The sequence below is a fragment of the Oculina patagonica genome, chromosome 8 (genome assembly GCF_052425735.1).
Source record: "Oculina patagonica isolate OP01 chromosome 8, crgOcupat, whole genome shotgun sequence".
NCBI classification, from domain to species: domain Eukaryota; kingdom Metazoa; phylum Cnidaria; class Anthozoa; order Scleractinia; family Oculinidae; genus Oculina; species Oculina patagonica.
Genome location: NC_135765.1, coordinates 17,296,478 through 17,313,908, shown reverse-complemented (window position 1 = coordinate 17,313,908; position 17,431 = coordinate 17,296,478). Strand labels below are relative to the sequence as shown.

General features: G+C 39.8%; 1 protein-coding gene and 1 non-coding gene across 2 annotated transcripts in view; one reads left to right on the top strand and one right to left on the bottom strand.

The window, feature by feature from the left end:
* LOC144662776 (uncharacterized) overlaps window positions 1-17,431 on the top strand; it is a 238,480-nt gene that overhangs the window by 160,839 nt on the left and 60,210 nt on the right.
* Window positions 15,105-15,177, bottom strand: Trnal-uag (transfer RNA leucine (anticodon UAG)). The gene has a single exon. It is a non-coding gene; the product is annotated as a tRNA-Leu (tRNA).

The following is a 17,431-nucleotide window of genomic DNA, read 5'->3' as shown; positions in this document are numbered from 1 at the left end:
CTCGATAGATTTCTTTAATTTTTTTGCTGCGGTCAGATGATGAGTTACTTGTGTCAGAAATGTAAAAAAAAGTTGGGGTCACCGACTTCGTTTCAGAGAAAAAGCGGGGAAAACTACCCTGATTTCGAAAAATTGGCGCACGTAATTCAGCACTGATGGTTTACAGGGTTTATAGTTAAAAATATCGAAGATGAGTAAACAAAGGATAACGATATTAGTCACATTTTGTAGAAGTGGGTCTGTTGCGTAAATAATTCCTAGTTTTGCCATCTTTTTGTAAAACTTAACCCTGGTAAAACACATTTGAAACTGTCGTGCGGCAAAAAGAAAAGCTCAAAACGTTGAATTCAAACCGTCAGCGTGACAAAAAAAATTAAACTTCCACTCGATAGATTTTTTCATTCTCTCGCAAAACGTAGACTCGATGATATTAATTTTAATTTAAGTTAAAACAAAAGTGATCCGTTAAGAAATAGCTATTCAAAGTGGCTATGAGCCACTAAACTCGGAAAATTTATTATGAAACAAGAATCGAAAACAACAAACTGACAAATAGAGATTTGCTAAAACAAATGATGTTTAACTTTCCACAAGTTTCATTGTCATCTAGCTGCTCATCGAGAGCAGGCTGAAAGGTCCGAAAGGGTAAGTGATAGATTTCCCATCGGTTGCAAATTGTTTTCTTTCTTCTCATTTTTCTTTTTTGTTGTTTGGAAGGTTGGCAAAATAATAATATCATCAGAAAAAATAAGTTTTGGTTTATTTCAAGAAAACTGAAATTAATACAATATTTCGGCTGGTAGTTAAGCATGCATGTACCGTATTTATTCGGCTATAAGCCGAGACCCTAGACTTTTAGTTTTTGGAACCAGTTAGACTCTGACAAAAAATAAACCCAAATCACTCGACTATAAGCCGAGACCCAATTTTTCCTTCAAACTGTAAAACAATCCACGTACAGCGAATCAACATATTCGTTAAATCACAACTATGTAATTGAAAAACAACAAATCACTGATAAAGAATGAATTTATTAATAGAACCGTACACAGACTACACAAGCGTGACAAAACATTCACCTGAGTTCAGAATCACATCTCAAACAAACACGCATTCTTCTGAAGAATTAAGCAGTTATCGATCATCATGCCAAAAGCTACTGGTTTTCGAACAACTAAACCTTCAAATTGAAAGTTGTTGCCGAGGTAGAGACAGTTCAGAACAACTGCAAAATCGCCAGAGAATACGGGATGATTGCTGATGATTCAGTGAATCTTGTCCGTCGTAATTCGCCAAGTTGCTAGCGAAACGATCAAGCAGATCAAGCGGGTGAACTTTAAGTGAGCGTCCGTGTAAGAACCGACCACTCGATTTTCGGCCCAGAACAGAATTCCTTCAAATTTTCTGTGCAAGACAATTGATCCATATTATAAACAAAAAAAGCAATATTTTGGCTTGTAGTGTTATTTGTCAATATTTTTGGCGATGATTGCTGAGAACGGTGTAAAACCGAAAAAATCATCCTGTTTCGAGTCAAATTTAGGCGTCGCGCTCAACGCGCTGAAAAATTACTCTTTAACTCAAATAAAATGAAACTTGTATATCATCTTATTTTATGTCTTGTCTATTAGTTCATGTTAAAATATTTGAAATCGGACTTAACAAACATTAATTATGATTTTTTTTAAACACTCCATAAAGAACCATCGCAAAAATCACGCAAACATACTGTTGGTTAGAGAGGTTTTTCTCAAAAGTTTAACGCGATCTAGAGCCCTAGACACTATCCACGATTAGTACTAGGGTTGGTGTATTAGAAACAAGAAAAAAGTTTTGGGCACTAAGCTTTTTGAATTTTAGGAGTTTTATCAACAAAGCCTATTTTTAACGGTCGTAACGCGCGTCACGCAATTTCTTACTGTTGTGTTTCCTATCTTTCCCACATAAAACAGTTGTCCGAGGGAGCAAATATTTTTGAAACTAGCTTTCTGCTCGGAAAAAGGCATGGACAATCCTAAATTTATCAAATATCGCCCCAAAAGTAAGAATTAAGAAGGTTAAATCATGAGCGGCTCCGGTATGAGTTGTCTTTAGTTTCGAAAAGCGGTTTCCGTGATTCGGTAATCATAAATAGGGAGAGAACTACGAAAAAAACCCTTAATAATTTAACATATTAAACACATTTAACAGCTAGAAATTATTATCATTGTATTATTAAAGTGTGAGTATAGCTAACTGTCGTGGGTCGTGGGTCGTGGGTGGAAGTCGTGGGTCGTGGGTGTGGGTAAAGTCGTGGGTGTGGGTAAAAGTCGTGGGTAACAGAAAAGTAGTAAAAAAATACTAGTCTGACGTAGAGTTTCGACCCGGCCAAAGGACCCTTCAGAACACCACGAAACACCCTGGGACACCGAAAATGTTAAAAATACGCATCAACAAAACGGTTCAGTTAAAGTTAAATAAATTTAAAACATTTAAAAAAGTAAAAATATTAAAGAAATAAGTATTTGAAATGGGGCATGATCAGTGCCTAGAATTTTGCGATAAGAATGATCGCTCACCAATGGACCAAAACTGAAGATGACAAGTTCCGAAGTCGTCCGAAGTCCCAACATTTACGAAGTAAATATAGCACAAAATAACCGAAATATAGTACTTACAAAACTAATTCTATCATTCTACGTTGTGTCGGTCTTTTCTTTTCAATTTTTAGTTTTCTGTATGTCAAACCGATTAGATCACTATTGATCCAATGTATACCGGTAGGAGATCGTCCCGGGGGGAGGGGGTACTCCCTATAATGGCCTATACGGGGAGGCTCCGCCCGAAAGGGGTACCTTTTTCAGGCTTCAGCCTTCAGGTATATAAAAGGGTAGGGATTTCACGAGTTTAAGTATATGAAAGGGTATGGAAATCTGTCATTTGGCTATTTAAAAGGGCCTTTAATTAAAATATTTCGAACAGACGCAATTTATGGCTGTATTATTTTAATTTATTAAGCGCTACATAAAAATGACAAGAAAACGTCCTATTTTAAGTCCACGCCATGTCTCTTAGGTATATGAAAGGGGTACCTTTTTTCAGTTAAAGGTATACAAAAGGGGTACAATTTCTGTCAAAAATGGTATATAAAAGGGTAAGGGGTTAGAACTTGGGGCGGAGCCTCCCCGTATAAAACTTCTTTGAGTACCCCCCCCCCCCCGGGGAGATCGTAGACGGTTGCTTGCTTGAACTTTTAATTTACGAAGTCCCTTGTCTGAGAAAAGAACGGATGAAGAAAAGAGTCAGATACAATATTCACATAAAAACTAATTTTAAATTTTATTTTATTCTGCGTTGCGATAAGCATTTTGTCCTCGCACACTCCTCCCACCCCGCAAGAACCGTGACTTTAAAATATTGCGTGACATTGTGCATTGCAGACTGAACAACATTTTTTCCGTGGGAAATTTTGATGGTCGCGTTTGCGGTTACAAAGAGGCGCTTCCGTTTACGTTCGGTTTATTACAAAATAGATACAAAACCTTCGCCTGTTGGCCAAAGCGATAAAATGTTTGATTCGGTCGCGGAAATGTTTCAGCCAACATTTTTACTGCAATCTATAACACTTGGTTTTGTGAGAGCTTGGCGTGGGAGATTTTGCAAGAGCTTTCTATTTTAACCGACACCAGACACAATGCATAGAATTCTCTGCCTATACTACTTCTTCCAAATTATTCCACTTATTTTTAAAACAAGCATGTATATTGTAGTCTGTCAGTGTGTACAGCCGTCTCCCTCCCTTCGAAAAAAAGGTCGGGAGCAGAGAGGGGGACGGCCCCACAGGGGGAAACTCGGGGTTTCAGGTGACGTGGATGATCGTAGGATGTTTTTGGGTTTGAAATTTTCGATTCCGGGATTTTTTGGGTAGGAAAATTTGGAAAATATTTTTTGATTGAGTAGGGATGTTTTTGGGTATCAATCTGAAGATTATTTTGTGGTAGTGCCTTGACTGCGTTTATTTTAATTCAATCAAATCATTTTTCTTAATCTGTGTTAAAAGATTTTCGGTGTTCAAGGGTGTTTTGTGGTATTTCGGGTATAACAGTCGCCCCAACAAGTTTGTTGAGCAGAAAGGCCTCTGAAGAGTCTCTTGGCCGGGTCGAAACTCTACGTCAGACTAGCAATACACAGTGATAAACTATTTCTCACAAATGTTTTTCAGTATTCTCAATATTTTTTTTTATTTTAGTCTTTTTTGTTACCCACGACTTTTACCCACACCCACGACTTTACCCACACCCACGACCCACGACTTCTACCCACGACCCACGACCCACGACAGTTAGCTATACTCAATGAAAATAGGCCAAAGCGAATTTCTCAGAAAATGTCTGTTTCAGTCGGCTTTGATGCACGCGAGAATGTCAATGAAAGTTATTTTTAGTAGGTTAATTTCAACCCGTGTGACAAATGCTTGCTGCTAAAACTATTTCTTGTTTTACTTTATATCATTTGTTTTTCAATTTTGTGAATAGGCTACAAACTTTGCCTTTAATATTTATTTTCTTCACTTTTTTTTTTGCACTGCCCTTGTACTAAATTTAACTTATGCAAATTTGTGACAATTGATGTCGTGCGTGCTTACATTACGGCAGGAATAGTTTTGCTCTTTGCGTTTCGTGTTGTTTCGTTCTTTGAAATGGCAGGATTTTGTTCTTTCTCGGCAATTTTAGGTGGTAAGTGCGAAAGTAGTCGTGGACATACAGATTGTATAGCCCTAAATGATTGTGACGGCGATATCAGTTTGCATCTAGCAAATCACCACCTGTCAAGAGAAAATTCATGTGAAAGGGATCTAATACTGGCAAGAGCAGGTCTTTTAGAACTCACTGAAGAACAGATTACAGTGCGGCTACTGTAACCGGGGTCACCCAGACAAAGTTAACCAATCACAAAGCAGAACGGAAACAATAAATTTCAGCATTTTTTCCTTCAGCCAATGCAATGTCGAGTACAGAACAATGAAATTTCAACTTGTTTCGTTCGCCACGAAAACACATCAATGCTAAATTTTGACTGTATGGCGCTGGATTTTCAATTAACTTCGATTGCATCCATTTTGAGCTTGAGTCGTTGTGACAGCACGAATTGGAAAGTAAATATCAGCGATGATAGTGAAAGAGAAGTTCGAAACTGTGTAAAAACAGGGAAAGCAACGACCGTGCCATATGTCTCCAGACGTAAAAGTGCGTGGCGGAGTTCGCTCGGGACAATTTCAAAGAATTTCCTCTACGGCATCAACCGGAGTTTTAGTAGTACCATTTGAAAAATAAATGCACGTAAGCCCAGCAAAGGAAGACATTCTAAACTGCACAACGTACCAGATATAGCGAGGATGACAACATTTTTTCACTTTACACAATAAAATGTCAGTCGAGTAAAAGACAGTAAAATTTCATTTTTTTCACTCGTGAAGCTATTTACTTTATATGTTGAATAGAGCGTTAGCTAGCGTTGACGTTTCGATTTAAAAATTTGAGTAGTTCTACATGCTGTACAAATGAATGACATTTGTCATGCAAGTTTGCAAGAATCGATTTCAATCTCTGTGAAAGCAGCGACGCGACGGCCGTTTGTTTAGTTGGACAAACTGTGTCGCGAAATTCGGAGAAAATAAAACTTTATCGCCGGCTGTTTCTTTTTCCGTAAGAGATGCTGGGAACCGAGTTGGTATCACCGTCACACGGCACGACTTTTCCGAGCCACAATACGGGAAAGATGTCTGTGATAGGATCCTTTGCCCGTTGAAGTCAGCTATCCGACGCTATTGCAACGAGGGACACGATGTTCTTTCTGCAAAGGACATGCGTACAGCGCTTTCCGAACGTCCTGTCCGAGGCACAACTGCCAGTGTTTGCTCTGTGAATGAGTCTCAAAAGACACTTGAAGTAAAAATGACAAATCATTTCAGCAGGTATCATAACTTTCAATTTGAATCAAATGGCATTAGGATCTGGAGAGCTTATAATGTAGGGCAAGGGAGGCTCATTCCCTACCAAGACATCATCGTCAAGCCTCAGGGTCCTACAGATCTTGTTATCAGATGTCGACTTTTTTCCAGTCAAGGAAGCACGAATCCATAACGCCACATCAACTGATGGTGAGGAAACCAGCGGTCTTTTCTCTTGCCCTGAGCCTGGGTGTCAAATGGTCTTCAAAAAAGTTAGTGAGCTTGAGAATCATCTTGATGTTGGCGAGCACCGCCAATTGCGCGGAGGGTCCGAAACGGTGTATGACAAGCTCAGAAGAGACTGGGCCGAGAAATTCCTTAATGTTGACAACAACGAGGGAAGTAGCAGTGCACCGGTAGCACTTTGCGATGAGCGAGGAGACGAATTTGAATATCAAGCTCCTAGTTTTTGCAGTGACTTACAGCTTGGCTGGGCTCTACACAAGGCGCGAAATCAAGGTGTGCGATTTCCTGATGATGTTAAACAATACCTAACGAGGAAATTCGACCTTGGAGAGAGAACCGGCAACAAGGCAGATCCCGGAAAAGTGGCTGCAGACATGAGAACAGCAAGAAGACCAGATGGTTTGCGGATATTTGACAGGTAAGACTGGCTCACGAAAAGTCAAGTACAGGGTTTTTTTTCGAGACTAGCGGCCACACGAAGAAAGCAGGGGAACCAAGAGTTACAGATGGAGGATGTGTACGCAGAGGAGGAAGAGGAAGAAAGGCGTGAAGTGCTAGAGAGCGTCGCCGCTGAACTCAGTCCCAAAAAAATAGGGCCCCAATGGGTCCATGTGTTTTGCTGCTAGAGCAAAGTCTTAGGGAACATGTTGATGAAAGACAAGTGAGTCGAGATTGAAATCCAACGTCTTTTATTGTCTGTCACTTGTGTGCAGGTTAATAATTGCACTATATTGTAGTCACTTTGTGTTAATTCAATCCTGATAATTTTACTGATCAATGTTATGTTGAAATCAAAGACAGCAAACATAATTTAATTACTAGTAAGTTAACGTAATGTCTGACATGATTGTCTCTTTGATAAAAAACAGTAACTCTTAACATTATAAAAAAATCTCAATGAACTCAATGTGATTCTTTTAGTGGCGTTATCTCACTGGTTACCGTTAGTTGTATTTGGAATCATTGTCACAATGGTAGCGTTTTAACAACAACGAAAAAGACAGAATCTATTGACCTTATAAGAACTCAATGTGATATATTTATTAGTGACAAGACAGTGGTTCTTTAACCACTTTCACCCAAATTAAACACTGGAACAACTAACTCTTAACAAACTTGTTGTGTCACCCTGAGTTAAATATGCAAAATTCAGAAATTATAAATAATCGCACGCGCACCGGCGTACAACAACAGAAAGACGGCGTTGAACGTAACGCAAAGTTCATTTTGAAAGCGAAAGTTTACAAATAATTATTATCATTCGTCAGTCATCCCTTCACGCATGAACACTCGTCGAATTTCAGTGTCTTCACAACAAGATCGGAAGATCGATAAGGACCAATTTTTGATTCTGCGAAAGTTCGTTTTCTTAAAGTTTTAGAAATTTGTGAAGTTGGAGGATTCACTGAGGACTGCGTAGCCGAAGATGCAGTGGCTCGCTGGACATCAAATTCTATTTTTCACGGCGTTTAATTAATCTTCACAAAATAAACATGTGGCGCCAGCGCGTCTGGCAGTCAAAAATTCATTTTTCAAAAAACTTTCCCTTTCCAGCTATTTTAGCGGGGCTTATACTATAGTACCTACCTGTCAGTCGCAGAAAAGCTGAAATTTAAGGATGAACTGTTTATTAAATGAAGACCGTATTATTTTTTAATAACTAGTAAACAAACTGGTCGCCACGCATTTAAACACGAACTGACGAATGTTGCATCTGATGCAGTGAATCTGGTGAATGAGAACTTCCTTTAATATTTCTTTGTTTTCGACGGTGTGCACCACTGAATAAGTTTCTTTCCAGTTGTGATTTTACTAGTATTAATTCGTTTCTAGCTGTCTTTTATATAGCTCGAATACAGCTACAATTAGCGGTGCAGCCTACCAGCATGGTATATTCCTTTCCAGCTGTCTTTGCGTGACAAGTTACACGTTCATACATTTTATTTTAAAATATGAAGTTCAGAGTTAATACAGTACTAGTATGCTGTAGACAGTGTAGACAAGGTGAGGGTAAGTTTATTTTCAAAGCGAAAGGTTACAAACTGTGCACTAACCGGTCCTTTGGAGAAAATATTTATGACCTTCGGCGAGGTTCCAAGTCTTCGCTCTTTTCGTAAATGATGAAAACTGCAGAATAATTTTCTCATAAAACTGGAGTGGTCGCGCCACAGTTTGTTTTCTTTCCCAATGCGATATACTTTTAAATCGGTTTTCTGTTTTCCAACGTGTCCAACGTGGTTTGCGTTCGAATACTTTGGCCCGTAACTTCGAATGCGATCAGCGCTACGGTTCATTGGTTTCGATTTTGTTTGTTCATGGATTTGATTGACATCGGTAGTTCAGATTTCTCCTCTGTTACGGCACTTACACCTTACGGCACTTACACCTTACGGCACAAACTTCAGCTCTCAATGTGTTTTGCTTGCAGCCATTGCGGCTGCAGCAAAACACAAAAACGTTCAAATGCTATCTATTCAATTCGCGGATGCGTTCGGCTGTCGTTCAAACGTTTAATAATAGTTTTCTGTGAACCGAGAAAATAAAAATAGTTTAAAGCCCTGTATTACTGTATATTTATAGCATATTTAAATTACTCTATTTTTATTATTACGGCCACCTTGTTAGAAACCCCGTTTTTACTCCCATACAAACTCTGTATTTTTACATTCTCGTAAGCGGACATTCCCGTAAGCGGCCGCGGACACTTTCCGAGATTACGTTTTAGACTTTTTCTTTGTTTTTAAGCTCCCGTAAGCGGACACCGCAAAGAGAATCATATAAAAAAACCTCTGTATCTTGTATTAATCAATCAACTTCACATCGCCGTTCGTCACAATGATTTTACTGTAATTAAGGAACCATATTTCAGTGTTTGTTTTGTCGTCATTCACGTCCGGTTACATTTTGAAACACAAGCTCCCGTAAGCAACCATCTATCCCCTTACACCTCTAGTGGCCGCTTACAAGAACCATTCTCGTAAGCGGCCAGCACCAGTTGCAGACACTTTTTTCGCGTCCCGAGGGTGTCCGCTTATGAGAGCTTCGACTGTAATACTATTTTTCCAAACGCAAAGATAGCTTTTTTATTACTTTCAATAAGTTAAAATTATCCAAAAATTCATTTGAGCAAGTTTCAACGAAATCGGCTGGGTAGAAATCGCTGCACAGTTGACTGTTATAGATTTCAGCTTCGCCAGTTGCTACAACAACGCTTGAGTAATGTTTCGATTGCATTGACAGGTCCCTTACTTCTCTTCTTTTTCGATTCGCCATCGATGTAAGCCTTACAGTATCTTTTAATAAAAGTGGAAGCAGAGAGAAAGAAACTAGACACCCAATTCTTTTTTTCTTTTTTTGGGGGGGTCAATTTTACCAGAATTGAAATCAACTTTGTTTTGATACGCCGCGACGTGTAAACCTTCTACAAATTTGCATAAATTGAATTCAGCGAAGACTGAGAATTATTTGATGACGGCATATGGGCTATTTTCAAAAGTCGAAACCAATTATAGAAGTCGTTTTGCTTTGCCAACGTAACAATTTAAGAAATGAAGTATAAAGGGAGGGCAAAATATTAATGTACGTGACATAAAAATAACATTTATATTCCAGCGTGTTAGCCGATTGAAATCTACATTCCCTGCAAAGATTTTCGCCGTAGTATAAGTAGATGTAAATTCGCCGTACATTGACCGAATTTATAAAGGGATAAAATTAATTTACTCAGCGGATAAAATGCTCAGGAATGTGATAGCTGACATTGAATTTTCTTGCCAAAATCAAGTGTCATGCGTATCTAAAATCACACTCTACCTGTTTTCTATGTATGTATGGTAAGGCTTTTGTTTATTAATCCAATCCAAATTTGTTTATTAGATCCAGCCTCATTTGAATATTAGATTATCCATTTCACGAATGGATTATTCAATCTGCTGACGAAACCAAAATGAAAACGCTTCGGTGAGTTTGACTGTTGTTTGCTTAGCGGAATAATGTGCTGTAAAAACTTGAACCGTGACCTGTGATCCGTGACCTGTGACCTGTAACCTGTAACCTGTGACCTGTGACCTGTAAAAGAAGCCTGCCGGTCGTCGTATTTGAAGTTTTAGCTTTGAACAAAAATATTACATGCAACCGATTTCTGTCAGATCGTGTTACAATGTTTACCAAGCGCGTGGGAAAGACCGCTTCTGATTGGCCAGTTTCTGGTGTCGCGACAAGTCAAATAGGTCGATTCCTTCTTGACCCTTCTTCTCTTGAAAAGTCACGTTAGCAGTGATTTTGCAAATTTAAAACTAAACTTAAAGAAAGGAACAGAAGGAAAGAAACAGAAACAGTCTCAGGCAGAAATAATTATTGTAGTAGAGATTGCGAGAAAATTGTTGTTTAAGACATGCGGGATTTCGAATGCCCTCGTCAGTTCAAAAGACCCGGGGTATCCAATTAGAAGGGAGTTTGGCCTTCACTGGTAAATCGCAAAGGTTAGGGGAGCGCCTGAAAGTAACAACAGGCAACTGTTGAAAAACGGTTTAATGTAACCACTGTAATCTACAATACATAGGACTGAGAAACTAAACGACGTTTAAAAGACCGATTTAATGAACACCGCCGTACCATAGATAACCCTAACAGTAAATCTAAACCCACTAAAGCCGCACAACATTTCATTTCCTAACCTAACCACACTGCTAATGACATTCAATTAATCCCCATTGAAAAAGTCTTTTCCAACCGAGACTCAATTCGTAAGGCCAGGGAAGCTTTTTTAATTTTAAAAGGCAGAACACTTGTTCCCGATGGCCTTAACATACGCCAAGAAACCTATTAGTTTTTCTACTTTTACTATTTTATTGTCATTTTTAAGCTTAGCATATTTTAATTTTTTTATTTTACACTGTTTACATATTTCCTGTATTTAGTTTTACGTATTTCCGGTATTTCGTAAGATACCATTATCACCATATAAATTTAAACATAGCCAATGTAAACTCCATTGTACCTGAAGAAGGCTGGTTTGGCCAGCCGAAATATAGTAAAAAACTAATTCTCTCATTCTACGCTGAATCGGTCTCTGCTTTTCAATTTCAGTTTACTACGTGTCAAACCGATTAGATCACTCAGTAGACTTTCAATAAAGTCCTTCGTCTTGTTTATTATCTCGCGACTTCGTCACTCGCACGGCCGCTTCGCGACCTAAAAGGCTCGCTTTGCTCGCTTATTCACTGTGAAAACTCGTGAGGTCGACTTGCGGCAAGTCTAATCACTCAGTTGATCCAACGTATACCGGTAGGAGATCGTACACGGTTTGCTAGCTTGAACTTTTAATATTCATATATGCGCATGCGTTCAGCACGAAATTCCGCGTGCTTGGGTCTACGCCTGGAAGAATGCATACCACAAGGAGAACATTGGGTTTTCAGAAACAAATATATATCCTTTGTATACCTCATATAAAGTAACACAGATAAAACCAATCCCCTACCCGCTTCACAAGATTAATTGATTAATTCACTTTGATGTTAATTAATTAATTCAATTAAAATGTCTAACAGGAAACGAGTGAAGGAGTGAGGGAGTGAAAGGGTGAAATCGGCCCTCTCACCAAAACTCGGAATTTTCCGAGTTAGAAAGTTAATTTAAAAAAATTGCAAGCGAAGCGAGCGGAACGGCAACTCACCTTATATGTTCTTAGAAATTTTACTCAGCGTGCGCTCAAAGTATGGCGCGGCATGATGTTGGGACATGAATTACGTGCGCAGTAGGGATGCACATAAACAATTAGCGCGAACGTCCTTAAAGGACAGTTTTATTGATTTTGAGTACTTAGCAGTAATTTTGGGCGGATTTCTGACGTTTTGGAAAAATTTGGAAATCCAAGATGGCGGATCCAAGATGGTGACTGTTTTGACATTGTGATGTAAATTGTCATGTGATGTGACGTCATCATCCCACGTGACGCATACCAAAAGATATATTTTCGGACATACTATATATCCTCCAAGTTTCATTGTGATTGCTTAAATATTCTGGAAGTTACGGAGGGGTAGGGGGCGGAATCCGCCCCCCCCCCCCTCCCCGGTCTGAAAAGATCCGAAAAAGCCCGGTCTGAAGGACGTATACAAAACATGGACCCGGGTCCATGGACCACCCCTGTGGACCACCCCCAATTTTTCAAAAGAAAATCAAAGTGTAGAATGGGGACAGGGTATAAATTGACGGCAGGTACCAAAACCCAAAACAACGAAATGAAACCACCGAAACGAAATGACCGAAACAAGCTAAACCACCAAAACGAACCTGGAAACCGCCGAAACAACTGAAACAGCTGAAACGAGTGACAAAGACAACAAGACAAAACCGCCGAAACAAGCAAAACCTTTACCAGCTAACCATAAACAGACTAACCGGAGTCCTAGTTAGGCTAACCAGAGTGCTATTCAGGCTATAAACCGGAGAGCCCCCCCGGGGGGGTACTCCCATATGTGGCCTATATAGGTATGTGCCGCCCGATAGGGTATGGTATTTGAGGTTCTTGGTCCTTAAATAGGGTTTTATTTTTGCTCCTTTTGGCATTGTGTTCCCGGTGTGATCCTTAGATGGGGTACCTAAATTCTATTAGCTAAAATAAACGCCCAGCTAAACGAAAAAAAGATATCTTAAAACTAAATTTTCTGTTCAGGTATTAGAAAAGCGATTTTATAAAGATTTGTGTCTTGTCGTGCGCGGTTAGCCGTTATTTGGGTCGTCACGGAACGCTTCTCCTCCCCTTGAATAGGGTGTCATTTTTCGGTTTTGGGCCTTAAAAAGAGTATAAATTTTCGCTTTCTTTATCCTTAAATAGGGTCAGGGTTTAAGAACCTTGGCGACACACCCCTATCCGAAATTTATGGGAGTACCCCCCTCCCCGGGAGAGTACCTTCCATGCCTTCCACTCCGATTGGCTCAAGTAAGCCTAGCTTAGCCTAATAAGCGCTACACAGTTTTTAACAATATTTTGACAATATTGTGATCTTATTAGCCTAATTAGCACTCCGGTTAGCCTCAATAGCACTTCGGTTAGCCTGAATAACACTCAGGTTAGCCTGTTTACGGTTAGCTCTCGCTAATGGAAATGGTTTCAGTGATTATGTCAACCTCGTTCCCAGCGTCTCTCATCTTCCCGCCCCCAGGAGCGGGAAGATGAGAGACGCTAGGAACGAGGTTGTGATTATGTTTCGTTTCGCTCGTTTCAACCGTTTCGGCGGTTTCGTTTTGGTCGTTTCAGTGGTTTCGCTAATTTGGTTTTGGTCATTTCGTTTAAGTGGTTTCATTTCGTTGTTTTGTTTTAGTACCTGCCGTCAATTTATACCCTGTCCCCATTCTACACTTTAATTTTCTTTCAAAAATTAGGGGTGGTCCATGGACCGGGTCCACAGGGGTGGTCCATGGACCCGGGTCCATGTTTTGTATACGGCCCGGTCTGAATAGTAAACAATTCCCACCGGAGTCCTTACTCTCAATCACCCCGGTTATAGTTAAGTTATGGGAACGAGGCGACTCCGAAGGTGAGAGAGAGCAAGAGCTCCAATACTGCAAGTACAGAGGTCATCGCTGCGGGGAGGTGGGTGGGTCGCCAATGCTTCAGTTCTTCAGCACTTCACGAAAAGACAGAATACACGTGTACTGAGAAGCTATATATATACCTGTACATAGTCAGCGGCATGGCTTGCAGTTGCCAAAGTAACTGGGCACGTGGAATGGGAAATTAGGGTGTTTGTTCGCGTGGGCCCCGGTGAGAATAGTAAACAATTCCCACCGGAGCCCTTACTCTCAATCACCCCGGTTATAGTTAAGTTATGGGAACGAGGCGACTCCTACGGTACCCGCTCACGTAAGCCCCAAGCTAAGAACAGCCAACCTCGTTCCGAGGCTCTCTTTCTCTTTGCCTTCTTTGTTAAGTGGGTGATTTCTCGGTACATTTTCTTAAACTTGAAAGAAAACAAGAGTCTTCCTCCCAAAACTCAGAAAGCGTGTAAGCATTTACAATAATATAATTTCGGCAAGACACTAGTAAAACATAGCGAAATATGTCACCAAAACGAAACTAAAGGGAACAGCAACAAAAAGCAAGCAAATGGACATTTCTAACTGATTGCTGGGGCCCGCCATGCAGGGTTTTCCCCCTACCAAACGCAATATCAGCTACCAAAAGATAAAATCAGTACAAGTACACATACATAGGACTCATAACTGCATCGCGCAGTCACATTAAAGCATACTTGAGATGCAACCATCCCGCCGCCCAAGTGAGGGCCTGTTTATATGGAGGAGAGTTGTCCCTGGTAGGAGGGTTACCCTCCATACCGAGCCACCCCGGGCGAGAGAGCTTTTCATACGTTTCTTTATAAATAGCTGCGAACTGTTTATATGAGAAATTGCAAAGTTGGCTCTGGGGGCAGGGTGACCTTGGGTGGAGGGTCACTCGCTTTGAAGGTAGGGTGACCCTGGGGAGCGAGCCAACTTTTTTCCATATAAACAGTTTGGTTATTTTCGCCTCGCCTACCAGGGACAAGTTGACACATACAGAGCATGCGCAAACGCTGCAGTCGACCAAAACAAAATTGCAGATACATTGAAATCGAAGTCGGCGGTAAATTTGTCCAAAAAATGGTCGTGGTCGATGTTTCAGCGTTCCTTATTTAAGAAAGGCAGACATAATAGATGTTTTAAAACAACTCTCGCCAGTCTCTTGAACCGAGAGGGCCAAGTTTTGGCTCGGTCAACAGGGACAACTTTTTCATATAAACGCTCGGCAAAAGATAGCTCGGGGGAGAGGGTAGCCCTCCTAACAGGGACAACTCTCCTCCATATAAACAGGCCCTGAGTCTTTATGTAGAAATATAGCATGATAAATTTTGCATTAACTGAAAAACTCGGAAAAAAAATTCCGAGTTCCAGATGGGATTTGAACCCACGACCCTCCGTGTTCTAGGACGGATGCTCTACCACTGAGCTACTGGGACTCTGTGGCGAGCAAGGGTGAAATATGGTTGCATCTCAAGTATGCTTTAATGTGACTGCGCGATGCAGTTATGAGTCCTATGTATGTGTACAAAAGATTAAAGCCCGAAAAATACAGCAAACTCGAGATCAAAACCGAAGTGAGTTCCCCGGAGTCAACCAGGACCACGAAAATAGTATATAAACGCAGTCTCAAAGATAACATACAACGACTTGGAAGGGGAAAAACCAACCACACGGCGAGCCCCGAAATACCCCGTCTAGGACAGAGTGTAAGGTTTTAGATAACCCCTTTCGGGACAAGCCGACGCGGCGGTTAATCTCGCCTCCAGACACAACGATAATAACTGATCTTTTTATATTTTTCCATTTCATTTTTCCCCTTTTTTAGTTCTCTTTTCTTTTCTTGTTTTTTTTTTTGTTTCTTATTTCTCTCTCATCTTGTAACTTGAGTCTTCTTTCTCTAATCTTTTTGTTAATCTCTTCATTTCTTTTCTACTTTTTTTCTTCTCGTTTCTTTTTCCTACTTCTTCTTTCTCTTATTTTTATCTCTTCATCTCTTTTCTTTTTTCTTTTCTCTTTTTTCCTTTTCCTCTTTTCTTTCTCTTACTTCTTCTTTCTCGTATCTTTTTATCTCTTCATCTCTTTTCTCTTTTCTTTTCTTTTTCTTCTCTCCTTTTCTATTTCTGACTTCTTCTTTTTCTCATTTTTTAGCTCTTCATCTATTTTCTTTTTCTTTTTTTAACTTCTTCTTTTTTTTCTTTTTTGTACATTTCTCCCATGTTTAAGCTTCTCCTCCTTCCTCCTCTTCCCGTTTTACGCTTTTTATTTTGTCTGTTCCCTAAATAATGTAATTAAACAATAACACAAGAAAAGACAAACAATACCGACAGCTAACGAAGGGACAATAGGAAAGCAGAACAAAAGGTGAGATCGCAACGCAACCAAAAAGGTGTGACAAAGTAGTTGAAGAGGTAAACAACAAGCGATGAAATGTAAAATACGAGAAACCACACCAGAAATAAACTAAATACTGAAATACCATGCAAAAATACCGATAAATAAAAAATCTCGATGATTTGGTAAGTGCAGAATGCAATATGGAACAATTGAAAGTATGATATTTTATGTATGTTCATGTTTATTTGCTTTATTTTACTTTCGGAAAAACTGTTCACAGGCTACTTGTACTCTTTCCCAGGTGTTCCTTACGCTTATCTTTGCAAACGTAACACGACACTTTTGTTCGTTTGTAACAAAATACTTTTGTCTTCCTTGAAAATGCGATAACATGAAACTTTTGTTTTTTGTTTGTTTTACGGCGGCATCGATGACATTTGTTTAATTTAATTAAGTTACGGTTTAGACCTGCACGAAAGACGATTCTCAAAAACTAAAGAAACAAATCTAATCAAAAACATCTTTTTCGACAGGTTTTTTAAAACGCAGTACAGCTAGGATATTTGTTTCCTGGTTATCAGGTGTTCACGCCGAAAATCCCGGTGCAAGTTTTTGCATACCTAATTACGAAAGCGCTGTGAAATTCTCAAAATCTAATTTAATTAATTTGCGGTTTTTACTTGGCGCCACGAAGTCTGCAGGAATCCTACCACAAACACGCAATACAAGCGATGTTCATGAGAGTTCCAGCAAAAAATGTAGACTAAACTGCGCATGCGTTTGGCGTAAAGAACGTTGCCCTAGAACGTCGAGTAGTACCACAAGGAGAGCAAAGGGTTTTCTGAAACAAATATATACGTTTGAGATCTTCATATGAAAGTAACGTAGATGTGCTCCAGGTTTTACCTAGGGGTACGGTCAGGTGCTCCCCACCCCCACCCCCTCCACAAGGAATAATTAATTAATTGATATTAATTAATTAATTGCTGATTAAAAGTTTACACCATAGTGCTTTAGCGCTTGAGGGGTTTAGGGGTTTATCACACGACTGCCCACCAAACCATCACAAAAGTGCATTCTGCACTAAAAATGCAGAACAAACACCAAAGAAAACACTAAGGGGGGATGAATGAAAACACGTGGTGTGACACAAAGCGACGAAAACTAAAGACCATGAAACGAAATATAGGGACAAAAACCGAGTAATGAACAAAACCTTAAAAACAAACAAACAGACAATAAAACCAGATCGGACAAGTAGAACTCAACTAAAAATACAGAAAACAGGTAAAGGGAAGAAACGAAAAAGCGAGGAAAGGGCCGTGAATGAGACAAATACACTATAACTCGGGACGC